This window comes from Pinus tabuliformis, chromosome 5_2 (genome assembly GCF_031772625.1).
Source record: "Pinus tabuliformis cultivar Carrire ecotype Pingquan chromosome 5_2, CPIR1, whole genome shotgun sequence".
NCBI lineage: Eukaryota > Viridiplantae > Streptophyta > Pinopsida > Pinales > Pinaceae > Pinus > Pinus tabuliformis.
The window spans coordinates 233,313,155-233,323,532 of NC_142306.1; positions in this window are offsets into that span (position 1 = coordinate 233,313,155).

A 10,378-nucleotide genomic window follows, 5' to 3' on the forward strand; every position below is an offset into this window, starting at 1 on the left:
ACCAGTTTGAGGCCTAGCAGAAGAGCCTCATACTCTGCCATATTGTTAGTACATCTGAAATTAAGTCTATAAGCTCAACCTTATCCATGATTGGTTTGTTTGTTGTGAATCCACACTCCAGCTCCTGCCCCTAATTTGTTGACTGATCCATCAAACTCAAGGAACCAAAGGATCTCTTGGTTTAGGGGAGATTTGACAGCCTCTATATGACTTGGAATTATGAGCTGGAGGTCTTGTTTTTCATCTGGTTTGTCCTCTAGAATAGTCTCATCAATTGATTTCTCAATCTTGATTTCTTGGGAACTTGATTGCTCATTCATATGCAGATCTTGTTCAAGTAAGACAGATTTGTCATCACATATTGGACTTGTATCATCATTGAACAGAATGAAGGAATCCATGTCAGAATGGACTGCATAAATAGGGAAATTTTGAGGTTTTTCTTTACTGCTCACCATGTATTTCATGAGTGACTCTCTGTATAGCCTCTTTGGCTGCCCAAAAACAGAGATGGTGGCATATGACATGTCTAATTGCAGGGAACCTTGGAGTTTGGCTCCCCATGATCTTGATAACAGCATTCCATATTTGGGTGGAATATCAGCAACTACAACATCCATTAAAATTGTTTTATTTGGGTACTGGACCAGGGACACACACAGATCTTTTATCAGGCCTAAACAATTAACTTGGCTGGAGTCAAATGAAAATAGGTCCTTATATGGTCTTGTGATGTCTAGATTCAATCTTTCCATTACTGACTTAGGCATCAGGTTATGAGAGGCCCCTGAATCAAACATTGCATTGTGTAATACCTTATCATGAATATGCAAGCTGACATAAAAGGGTAAGATTCCAGTAGCTCCTGTCTTTCCATCAACCTATGGACCGAAAAGTAGTTCTGGGGTGTCATCCAACACATTGACATCATCTTTATTATGGGTCAGTTGAATGGACTTCTTGATTTGTTGTTTGTAAAGGTCATGCTTGGCTAGCTCTGAAAGAGGAATGGCTATCTTTAGTTTACCGATTTCAGCTTCTAAGTCAAAAGGTTTTTCAGATTGGATCTTGGTGTTCTGGTTGACCACCTTTTCTTTCTCAATTGAGTTTTTAGAGGCTTCTTCTTGACTTTCAATCTGATCTTGAGGTTTGTCCTTTTTACTCATATTTTGGAAACTGTTGCTTGGATTGTGCTGTAAAGGTGATGCAACCACTGGTTGTTGATTTGAGGGAAATGCTTCGGTTACCTCTTCAACTGTTACTTCATTAGTAATTGAATCAGTTTTATTAATAGGCTCTGTGATAGTAGCTTTCTTAGGCTGTAGGCTATCCTTTGTTTTCTCAGGCTGTGGCATATTTATGGTTCTGCTTCTCAATTTATATTGCTTATGAACTTGAAATACAGCTGTGTCATAGCCTTGTTTGAAATCAAATGATTCACCTGATTTGGTTTGGAACTGATTTGTGTTTTCATCTTCATGATCTTCTTGACTTAGAAAAACTTGCTGATCCTCGTTCAGGCCCATCAAATTGATGTGGGTATCATCTGTCTACTCACTAGAAGTGGATGCTTCAGCGTAGTTTTCTTGGAATGGAGGTCTAATTTCTGGTTCAGGGCTGGCCTTGCCAACATTAGGATTTTGATTTCTTCTAAAATTGGGATTCCTGATAGGATTGTTCTGTGGTGCTTCCCATGATGACTTCCTCTCAACTGATTCTACTCTATCACCTAATCTATGCATACCAGTGATTATTGCATCCAGTTTCTGATCCCAGCCTGAAGGCTCTTCTTTGAAGGTAGTCTTTCTTTCAGTTCTGGTCCTATTTCTCTTAGCTATCAGGTTGGCTTCTACACTAACTGCTATGTCTTGCATCTCAGCTAAAGTTTGGGGAGACCTTTCTCTTAATTGGTATGCCATATCTGAATCAAACCCATCAGGAAAGGTATATAGAGCTAGATCAGGTGGGGGTCTGAGATTTTGGGGAATATCATTGTATGCATTGTTGAACCGAGCACAATAGTCCAAGACAGTTTCTTGGGGACCCCTTTTGATAGTATTGTATTCAGATAAAATATGAAGTGGATCCTTTTTCTTCTCCCATATGTTGATAAAGGTTTGATACACGGCTTCAGGGTCAGCTATAGAGTTTGCTCGGAGTGACCTAAACCATGATCTTACATCTCCAGTTAGACTTTGCACAAAAATTTTCATTCTAACCCCATCATCATCTATCTCATAATTTTCAAAATAGTCCTACATTTTCTTAGTATGTTGAAGGGCTGGATAAGAGCCAATACTATCAAAATATGAAATCTTGCTTTGGTAATCTTGAGGCATAGGCCCTGGATTGGCAGGTAACTGCAGTGGAGCATATCTATTAGCCATGTTTGGTGGGACAATAGGGATAACAGGAACTAATGGGACAAGTGGAGGAAAGGGGATGAGAAGGGTATGTGTAGTTGATGGAGGGGTTGAAAGGACACCTTGTGAAGTAGATGAAGAACTAGGAGGTTGTGGAACGGTGGTATGAGGATGTAGAGAAACCTTAGCAGGGGTTGGAATATCAATTTGAAATCCTGCTTCAGAACTTGAATCTGATAAAGTCCCTTCTGATTTTTGTTTCTTAAGGATTCTTGGAATCAAGTTTGGGTTTTGGAACTCAAGTGATGGATCTGGATCTGGGTTAGATCTTGTATAGCGAGTTTTATTCTTAGGAGCCAGTTTCTGTGATTTTCTTTAGGAGAATTTTCTAAGAAGCATTGATATTTGACAAGGACTGATCAAGTATAGCACAACTGTATGGAACTTAAGACTGAATAAAGATTGACTGAGGCAGCTTTTATGTACTCCTGCAAATGCAAAGCAGAGGTAGTTTCTAAGGCTGTCTGGCTATCACTCAGGCTTTATCCACAGTATTAAGAATCAGACAGGGGTTTATGAATTTCATTCAGTTCCCCAGTGGAGTCGCCATTTATGTTAACACCCAGGTTGTTCCCTTTGACTCCTGAGGGAATACGGCCGGGGTAACCACTAACCAAGCTTTGGATTACAGATTCTAGCCTACCTGTAATCAGAGAGGGCTCTCTCTTTTAGTTTTAACTTTGTTTTTTTGAAGATTTTAGGCTAGTTGTGAGGTGAGAGTTTTGTTTAAAGTTTTGGTTGAAGACTGTTGTTCAAGGAGGGGCATGCAAATATGAAGGAGAGTTCAATCCATTGGGCATGTGGAGTCCAGAAATAAGTAGGTTTTGATGTCTGTGATAAAGAAAGGTTCACTGCAAGGCTAGATGGGTATTCATGACACAAAATTTGATTTTTAGCAAAGAAAACAATATAAATTACACTAGGAAAGGCAATTAAGAGTTCTTTCACAGTGCAATACGAAATGAAGAACAAATCCTACTCAGCAGCAACAGAGAATTACTGAGTAAAGAATTATCATGTGACTAGAGCAAATGGGAGCATTTAATGTTGGCATTATGATTCAAGTGTTGTCCTTGATGGCAACTCACTCAGAGGTTGGTACAGGTGCTCAGAGGTTGGTACAGGTGATGGCAACTTAATCAGAAGACAGATCTTAGTACAGCATGCCAAGGAAGTTCATATACGCAGGTTCGTTAAGCCCAAGTCGCGTGTACACGCTAGTTGGATTCAGAAAAAGCGCGTGTATGTGGAAAAGTACCTTTGGTCCATGGTGGTTAGTCCTTGGAAGTTGTGCCTATGATTTCGGACCATTGTGTCTCGACGGGCGTGTCGATCCCTAGTTTTGAAGTTGATGGTATTGTGTTACTATGGTTTTGGCTCTTGGTATTGAGCAAGGCCTAAGGCTATATAAGGAGAAGAAGATCATTAGGCAAAATCATCTTTCGACAAGGCTTGAATATCTAAGAGGAAAGAGATCTGATATGCAGGTTCTGGGTTGCTTGATCTAAGCCAAGGAGAGATCACATCAGTTGATGGAAGACTAGATCTAAGGATAGATCGGGATCTAATGGTTTGAAATGCACTATCATGATATGGTTGATTATGCGTATTTCTAGATCTGCATATTGTCGCAATGTTATGTTCTGGGTCTAACTGATGTCTGGTACAGCTGCAAATTGAGAAAGTTTATTTTTAGATCTGTACGTAGGTTGGCTTCGGTAAAAGCGCGTGTATACGCGGGTTTTTCTCATTGAAGTAGCGTATATCTTTTGAAGCTTGATTTTGGGTTTACAGTTGGGTCTGACTGTTATTGCAGAGTTCTGTAGTCTGTTCTGTGTTCTGGTAACTGGTGATTGACAGGGTTCAGTGGTTCAGTGATTCAAAGTTTGGTTGTTTTATGCTTCAATGATCTGTTGTGAAAGGTGAATGAATTGTGGCCTTCAGATTGTAATGTTGTGCTTCAGGAATATCCAGTCTGAAAATGCATGAAAGGTGGTACCTGAAGGAAAGAAGATTGTAGGTCAGCACCTACGTACTAGTATCTTGGCTAGTACAAGAGCAAAGGGGGTTGGAGCTCCCTTCCAAGGAAGTTTGGAGAACGAGAGAAGGTTGTAGCCTTCTGTAGGTTGTAGCCTGCGTACTGGTATAAGGCTGCACCAGTACAAAAGATTGTAAACTGAAGTTTCATATTAAAGAAAGATAGAGACAACTTGCAGCAGGTGGTTTTCACCCACATTGGGTTTCCACCTTATATCTTGGTGTTCATGTGTGTGGCTTTTTGATCTGTTCTGTTATACTGCACCTGTTTACTATTAATGTGGTGAATAATGTCCTGATGAACTTAACTGAAGAATAAGCTATCTAAATTATGAGTTTTCTTCTTATACGCTGTTTTATTTAGTCACAGTAGCGTGTACACGCTGGTTCACCTAACTGAAGTAGCGTATATGTTTCTGAGCATTGAAAAAGTTTGATTGATCTGATAATACTGATTCACCCCCCCTCTCAGTATTATTTCCAACATTTAAGAATTCCACAGTTGCAGCTAACCTTGAAGAAAACATATTTGGCAGTAAGGATTGAGTTTAGGGTGTCTTTAATGGACAAATCCTGAACTAGTCTTTTACCTTTCTACCAAGATTAAACACCATACATCACAGACAGATTATAGAAGAAATAAAACATAAATACAGTTAGAAAACACTTATTGTATCACGCCATAACACGAGAATCTTGCAGCAGTCAGTAATTTCATCACAGCACATCCGGGCCAACTTCTTTCCTGGAAACCAATAGCTCCTTTTTATTATATCTTCCAGAGGAAATACAGCCGAGTTCTCTTGAACAAATGAGTCACAACAACCCCCAATAAACTGCGTGGGGGTGCATATATACAAAAATATCGCAAAATAATCTTAGTTCTGAGTTTTTGTACAATAACTGCTCTTACCAGCTTCAAAGATATTTATTACAAAATTTAAAAGCTACTTTAATGAATACATAACAGTTGCTTGCTATTTTTCAGAAGTTCTTGACTTTTGAGGGCAATTGGCTCTGCAGGATGCTTTGCAATGATTCTGAATAATACGCCTTTATTGCTCTGTCGTGATGTAGCTTTCACAGCCCTGTCATTTGCATCTGTCGGTGTTGCTTTAGTGGCCAAATTGGTTTGCTGAGTTGGCTCTGTCCACTCATTTCCAGTCATAGTAAATATATCAACTATTTGAACATGATGATTTATATTTGATGTACAAAAATTTGATGAAAATCTGTTTATTCACAGCAATGTCTGTATCATGCTTGTCCACCATTCCTGAGTAGGCAACTGATGTCTCAAAATTGTGCCTAAGGTTTCATCTGCCTCAGTATATTTGTAGTAATTTGGAGGCACTTCAAACAGATGTCTAATTTCATTCATGATAAAAAACAAATTTTCTATTCTGTCATAGAGGCTCTGCCCAGATGCAGGCCCTGTTTCCTCTGGGGTACTTGATGCTGCAGTGATCTGATTGGTGGCAAATGTATTTACCCTCTTGGCATAATTTTCATGGGATAGTAACCTTCCTGCACTGTTTAGTAAACTGGGAAGGCCTCTGTTATGCAATGCTGTGAATTTCTCCATGAACTTGTTCACCTCTGTTTGCATTTCCTGGCATCTTCTATCCAATGTTTGCACAAGATTTCTCAAAGTGAGCACCCTTTTAACTAATAAAATGGTATCAGTCCTGTTTGAGATACCCATTGATGCCAGCTGAGGGCCTGTGCGGTTGTTCAGGACATTGATCATTCTATTGGCTATCTCAGGCATATTGCCTAGAGATGCCCTTGCTCTTTGGCTTTCCTTTTGGGCCCTGCCTATGAGATCTATGTGCTCATGGATGGTTTCTATATATTGCCATTGATCTGTTATTGACTGACCAATGTTGGCCCACAGGACTTTCTTGATTTCAGCCACCACTTTGTCAAGAGAGAGCTCTTTCTCCAGCTCTTTTATCCTTTTCTCAAGAGCCTTCACCTCTCTTGTTTTTTCAGCTACACTTTGCTTGGATTTATCATATTTTTCATTAATCGTGGCCAAGTTTTCTTTAGTCTGATTCAGTTCTACCATCTGTGCTTCTAAAGCTTCAATCTCTTTCATCATCTTCTGCATATCAAGGCTGGGTGCCTGTCCTGATGTTGTTGCTGGTTCTGCTGTTGTATTTGGTGCTGATGTTGAAGGGCCTGCCCCAGCTGTTTGTCCTGTGGGAGGACTTATAACTTGAGGAGGTTCCTCAAGGTTAATCACTGGTTGAGGGGTCTGAGATGTCTTCCCTCCTTCTTTCTGTTTCAGGGCTGCCTGTAGTGCACCCTCTGTTTCTACCAATCTCCCTTCTGTTTCTACTAACTGCTTGTGTAAAGTTAGCAGCATGGCTGCTACATCTTGGTCCTTTCTCTGCTGAGCAACATCTTCTGTTTGAGGGTGAAGGGTTGCTGGAATTTTGACCATCTTCCTCAAAGCTGCTATATCTGCCTCTTTTTCCTTTAATAATGCCTGCACAACTTTGGGATCACTTGGGTCATGCCCAAGCTCTATAATGATATCTTCCAAAGACCTAATCCTGTTGTCTTTGGCTTGAGAAGATGCTTTCTCCAATTCTAATTGGGCAGTAGTATTATGGAGACTATTTTGCAGTTTGTGTGCCAGAAAGGTTTTGTCTGCAAGAGAGGAGTAGACCATCTCACCCATTTGCTTATGTAGCTCAATTTGGTCCATTGGGTGGATATCCTTTGCAAATACTTCCAAGTTGGTTCTTATGTAATCTGCAGCTGACTGTGGCTGCAGCGTAGTAGGCATGAAATGACTCATAGTCATATTCCCCTCTGTTATGTCATATGCTGACATAAGCCTCTGATGGTTTGTGGGAGCCATTTTGAGTAAGTGATTGTATAGCTAGAGTCTAACTGGCTCATTCCTCTTCTTAATGTCAATGAATTGCTGCTTTATGCTGGATTCTGCCCTTCTTTGCTGGCTTGAGGAGCTGACCTCTCCTCCAAGTGTTCTTTCTTGTTCCTGTTGGAAGGAACTGGCTGATGCTTCCATGCTAGGGGGGCCCATACCCATGGATGGCCCAATAGGCATCTCTTCTTCAGAAAGGGGATTTAATCTTTTCCTTTTCTCCCCTTGTTGACTTGTTGATGTAGTGAGGGGAGTGTCTTGCTGTCTATCCCTATTCCTGGTTCTCTCTTCATTCAATGGGGTTTGGAGCACTAAGGCATCCACTACTGTTTCCTGCCTTGGAGGCACACTTTCTTGAGCCTGCTGCTCTGTAGATATAGGGGCCTCAGCCATTTCTTCTTGCTGTTTGGTCTACTCTTTCTGCTGTTCTGTTGTTGGGAGTGGCTGATCCTGCTCCATCTCTTTTCCTTTACCTGTGTTGGCTGCCAGAGGAGTAGTTTGAGCTGCCTGCTGGGGGGCTGTAGAGGATGAGGCAGCTGCTCCAAGTTGAATTTGATAAGAAGAGGAAACCTGCCCACAATTTTCTAAGTCAGCTTCCTTCTCAAGATTCTTTGCTTCTTTTTGTAGTATTTCCTCTTTAGTACTTGCCTCTTCTAATGTGCCCTCTTTCCATCTTAACAGATTTGCATATTTTTCAATATGAGGCAGCCTGACATGATCATAGCTAGCCAGCTTATATTTGACCCTTCTAAGACTAATAAAATGATTAGGATCATAGGGTATCCAGAGGAAACTGGTTTGCAACCCGAGGCGTTGCAGGATCTTATCTGCTTCTTGCCATGCCTCTTCTCTTTTATTATAAATGAATGGGCCTAGCTGATTTCTGACTTTTAGTTGTACCTTCTTATTTTTGCTGTGGAAATGGACCATATCTGCATTTCCAAACTGTTTGAAATACTCTAAGGCAAAGAGTCTTATAGGGACATATCTTGGTAGCCTATATGGAGCCAACTCACAGCCATATATTCTGATTACTGTATGGTGTTGGTAAAAGTACCAATCCCCAATGTTGTAGGCCTTTGAGAGCTAGAGGATTCTTTGCATCTCATCTGTTAATCTTGGAGGAGGGGCGCTCAACAACAAGGACATGGCTGGATGGATAAACAGGTCTATGAATTCACAGTAGTTATATGGTGAAAAAGATATGTGATGGAAAACTGAAGACCAAAATACTACAGACCTTTGGTTCCCTTGGGCATCAAACTTCTTGAGAGTAATAGGGAAGCTATCAGGCTGATAGAATAGGAACAAGTGATAGATGTAAGAGGTGTATCTAAATATCCTTTCCCTCTCTAGATTCATCAATTGCTCATGAATCTTATTGGCAATGTAGGCAGCATAATCATAGTGAACAGCAGGAGGCTTTCCAGGGGAGAAGATAGACATCATGGCCAGAATGGTTTCATCAACATCCTCAGATGTTCTGTATCCCAGGACATAACGAATCATATCCACAAGCATTTTGCCCAACTCATTGAGATATACATTTCCAATGGGAGGAGTCCTCACAGTTTCAGAGCCTGATTGAATGAATAATTGATTGATCTTCAAAATTTGGGCACTAGACAGCTTGCCTCCTTTCTTTAGCAAGTCCATCATGGAGAGAGGAGTCAATGGCTTTGTAGTATGAAAGTGCAGCATTTGATTTATGGCCTCAGGGGTGACATGGAAAAAAACTGAGCCTGAGGGATTGAGGACAGCTCTCTGATATGGGTCATAGTTGGCACTGCATCGATGTATCAAATCTGGGAGGATATTGACTTGAGCGAGATTGAAAATAGGCAAATTGGAGTCCCAAATCCCTAGGATATCATTTCCACTGAGATGTTTGGCTTTAAGATCATTGAGTACATGAATGTGGTATTTTCTGTAATCTGGGACCCCCTCTGCCATTTGGTAGTCTCTGTCAGCCAAGGGCAGCCACTCTAGCTCTCTTTGTGGGGCATTTAGAGGTGAAATGTTCAACGCCACTGGTGTTTCCATGATTTTTGTGTGTTTTAAGCAGAATTTTAGCGAATTGCAGGCAAATGCAATGCTTGCGCAGTAGGTTGATACAAACTTGGAGGATTTGTAGTGAAGACAGGGTAACTGAGGTACAACTGGGCACAATTGGCTAATATGAGGGCAATTGACTTAGTTGCAGGGCAATGTAGCTTAATTTCCCGGTGAAATTGGTAGTTTTACGGTGTTCTGACAGTGCAGAACGGAATAGACCAGGCGCAGGAAGAATGTAGTAAATACCTGGTAGTAGCGCAATGGCAGAGGCTCGGTTCGAGTTGACTTGTAGGCGGCCACGGCTCTGGAGCGAGTTTCAGCAGGTTGGTGGCGAAATGGTCGTGAAATTGCATGCAGGGAGCACAGTGGTCTTTTGTCAAAAAGTGCGAAAAAACCGTGATTTTTGGCCAAATATGGACATTTTGGGATTTGGCACGTTTTTTGGATGACGTCAGCATGACGTCATCGGGTGGGGTCGGGTACGGAAAGGTGACGTGGCGGCCTGTGAGTGGTCCACGGGGACTGATGAGGTGGCAGACAGAGTGTAACAATGGCAGGCCAGGCGCTGATGTGGGGTCGACTTGGCATGACGTGGGCAGGCGGTAAACAAAAGCGGTAAGTGGTTCCATTGGACCGCTTATAGTACGGGAGCGGTTTTGGCAGGCGGCCCTCCGATACAACCTGGGAACGACGCGTGCCATTGCCCTGACGTCACCCTCTGACACTTTTCGGGAGGTAACGTACCGCCATCGGGAGCGGTCCGAAATCACAGGGAGCCGTCGGATGGGAGGGCCCAGATCCGACGGACGACGGGTTGTGTAGATGATCGGACAATACGGCGGGGAAGCGGAGAATAAACAAATATTTTTCTGGGAATGCGCACTATAATAAAACTTTGGATAAGCGGAGAAAAATGGGTTTTACGATGATTTATGAGCCAAAAGGGTTAATGTTCACAAAGCGG